Source organism: Panthera tigris, chromosome E2 (genome assembly GCF_018350195.1).
Source record: "Panthera tigris isolate Pti1 chromosome E2, P.tigris_Pti1_mat1.1, whole genome shotgun sequence".
NCBI lineage: Eukaryota > Metazoa > Chordata > Mammalia > Carnivora > Felidae > Panthera > Panthera tigris.
Genome location: NC_056674.1, coordinates 26028635 through 26032466, shown reverse-complemented (window position 1 = coordinate 26032466; position 3832 = coordinate 26028635). Strand labels below are relative to the sequence as shown.

Sequence of the window (3832 nt, the reverse complement as noted above, 5' to 3'; positions counted from 1 at the left end):
TGAGAAATAGAAGCTTTCCCACTAAAATCAAGAATAAGGCAAGGATGTCCCATCTTGCCACATGTTTTCAAGATCATATTGGAAGCCCTAACACAGTAAAACAAGAAAACAAGATAAAAGGTATGCTGATTAGGAAGAGAGAAATAAAATTCTTTGCTCACAGATGACATGATCAGAAAATCCAAACTAATTGACAAAAAAGAAACTCTCCCAGAAGTAATAAGTAATTATAGCAAGGTTGCAAAATAGAAAGTTAATATTGAAAAATATATTTAAAGATTGAAAAATGTTGAAAGTCAATTACTTTTCTATGTACTATTAATGAAAAAGAGAAATTTACACATTACCATTTATATTAACACTCCCTCAAATAACTTATTTATTTATTTATTTATTTATTTTAGAAAAATGAAAGCTGATTTTTATTTTATCATCAGTAGCTATTCTTTAAATATGAACATACATATCTAGTATTCTACACATCACAGTTTTTAACATTAGTTAATGAAGCTTAAACATACAACATATATCCTTACAAAAAAAGTCAAATGCAAACTTAAAAATTTAAACAAAAGTCTTATTAATTTAAAAAACATTTGTGTTGGGTACCATTTGTACAACACAATTAATTTAAACATTTTCATTTTGGCTGCACATGAAAAAAGTGGCAGTAGAAAATAAAATGAGGATTTTCAAATAGCAGAATAAGCAATTTTGCCTTGAAGGAAAAGCAATATTAAATACCAGCCATTCTGGTACCAGTGCATTCTCAGCCACTGCAGAATACTGTCTTCTATCCACAGCAGGCGCCTGCCCCAGAGCTGCTATTGCGCATGGATCCGATTTGCTTGAAGATAGTCTCGTCATTCAAATGTTTTGTTGTTTACCTGAGAGCATTTAGAAGACTTTCTACACTATTGGGATATTGGTCCTTAAGAACTTTGATACAACCTTTCATATCAATTTTTGAAGTTTTGGCAAATGCTCCCACTAAATTGTACACGTCATAGAGTATTATGACACCCACCATTACCCTCAAGCAGAATGACACCGTCTCTTTGTTTGTAAATCTGCTTCTGTATTCCGGTGTTTCGAGCGTGACTCTGCATACACTAGCCGTGGTGCTTAGACAGTCTATGGTATTTTCTTTGGTAAATTTTTATTTTCTGATACAAATTTTGTTGTGGCATCACTTAAGGTTTTCAGCATTGGGACTGCCCCAGCATAAAACAAAGACAGTCGATTTGCCAATTTATTATTTACTTCATTTTCTCCTTTTGCTGCACCATTATTAATCCTCATAAGACTCAATGTTCTTCTATAATACAGAAATCATTCTGTATGGAGGGATTTGTCATCTTGAGTTTGTCCAACCGGAGTGTGAAGAGTCTCCGCAAACTGTTTAGCAAGAGCTTACTCTCACTCTAGATGCTGCGTGGAAGAGTATGGGATACTTGTCAAGGCTCCCAGAAGATCTCTTAGTGCTTCTTCTAACCTCTAAGAAAATTCATAAAATTTCTTTAAAAAATTTTTTTAATGTTTATTTTTGACAGAGAGAGACACAGAGCATGAGCAGGGGAGGGGCAAGAGAGAGCAGGAGACACAGAATCTGAAACAGGCTCCAGGCTCTGAACTGTCAGCACAGAGCCCGATGCGGGGCTCGAACTCACAGACCGCGAGATCATGACCTTAGCCGAAGTTGGATGCTCAACCGACTGAGCCACCCAGGGGCCCCCAAATTTCTTTAATTTGCATACTAGTGGAACAACTGCACCTCAAGCCTTCTCATCTGCTGGATGCTGGATTGCATCTCGCATTTCATGGCCACTTCCTCTATGTTATTGCAAATCTTCCAAGATACCTTCTGCATCTTTTAATACTACATTCACCTGATTACAAATTTCCTTCTCAAACTCTTTAGGCTGGGCATTTTAAAACTCAAGGAAAAAATTTGACCCCTGCTCAACATCTGTGCATGTCAAAACTTTAAGATTCCTCATGTTAAGGTACCTCTTCTACTGAAAGAAATCTTCAGCCAGTGCTGGTGATTCTGTTCTTGTCATTCTATCAACTTGGTAACCTTGAATGAATTATTCAAACTCCAGGCCTCAGTTTCTTGCCAAGCCACCAGCACTCGCATAAAAGGAGGACACTTGCCCACACCACCTCCCACTGTGTCCCATCCCCCTCAAATAACATATTTAAAGATAAATCTAACAAAATATGTGCAAGATATATACAAAGAAACTACAAACTCTGATAGAAGAACTCAAAGAACTAAATAAATGGAGAGATATTCCATGTTCATGGATAAGAAGATATTGCCAAGGTGTCAGTTCTTCCCAACTTGAACCATAGAGTCAATACAATCCCGATAAAAACCCCACCAGTTTTTGGATATCAACAAACTGATTCTTTCTATATGGAAAGACAAAAACAAAATCAAAGAAAAATATCCAACCCAATATTGAAGGAGAAGAACAAAGTCAGAAAACTGATACTACTTGACCTCAAGACTTACTATAAGGCTACATAATCAAGACAGTGTGGTATTAGTGAAAAAATAGACAAATAGATCAATGGAACAGAATGGAGAGTCCAGAAATAGACTCATATACATATTGTTAACTAATCTTTGACAAAGGTATAAAGGCATTGGAGAAAAGATGGTCTTTTCAACAAATGGCGCTGGAACAACTGGACCTTCACATACAAAGAACTGAATCTAAACACAGACCTTACATCCTTCACAAAAATTAATTCTAAATGGATCATATACCTAAATGCAAGATTCAAAACTACAAAACTTCTAGAGGATAACATAGTTTTCTCCTAATCTAGATGACTTTGGCTTTGGCAATGACTTTTTAGGTACAACACCAATGCACAATCTGTGAAAGAAACAAATAATAAGCTGGATTTCATTATAATTAAAAACTTCTGCTCTGCAAAAGACAATGTCAAGGAGAATGAGAATATAAGCCACAGAATGGAAGAAAATATTTGCAAAAGGATTATAAATACCTGTTAGTCAAAATATAAAGAAATTTTCAAAACTCAATGATAAGAAAATGTGCTCAATTAAATAATGGGAAACAGACCCAAAGAAATACCTCACCAAATAAAATACACAGATGCAGGTAAGCATAGGAAAAGATGCCCCACATCATATGTCATTAGGGAAATTCAAATTAAAACAATGAAATTCCACCATACACCTGTCAGAATAGCCAAATCTAGAACACTGATGACAACAAATACTGGTGAAGATGTGGATCAACAGGAACTCTCATTCTTTGTTGGTAGGAAAGCAAAATGGTACAGCCACTTTGGAAGACATTTTGGAAGTCTCCTATACTACTAAACATACACTTTCCATAAGATCCAGCAATCAAGTTCTTTGGTATTTACACAAATTACTTGAAAATGTATGTTTACATAACAACCTGCACATGGATGTTTATAGCAGATTTATTCATGATTGCCTATATTTGGAAGCGAGAAAGATGTCCTTTAGTAGGTGAATGAATAAATAAACTGGTACATTCAAAAAATTGAATATTATTCAGTGCTAAAAAGAAGTGATCTTATGAAGTCATGAAAAGATATTGAGGAAACTTCAATTCATATTATTAAGTGAAAGAAACCAATCTGGAAAGCTACATAGTGTATGATTCCAACTATATGGTACCCTGAAAAAGGCAAAACTATAGAGACAGTAAAAAGATCAGTGGTTGCCAGGGGTTGGGGGAAAGGGAGGGATGCGCAAATGGAACACAGAGGATTTCTAGGGAAGCAAAATTATTCTGGATGATACTATAGTGGTGAATAC

At 35.4% G+C, this 3832-nt stretch overlaps 1 pseudogene; it reads right to left on the bottom strand.

Annotated features, from left to right (window-relative positions):
• Nucleotides 1-657: 657 nt before the first annotated feature.
• LOC102960408 lies at nt 658-2080 on the bottom strand (annotated as a pseudogene).
• Between the last annotated feature and the right edge of the window lie 1752 nt (nt 2081-3832).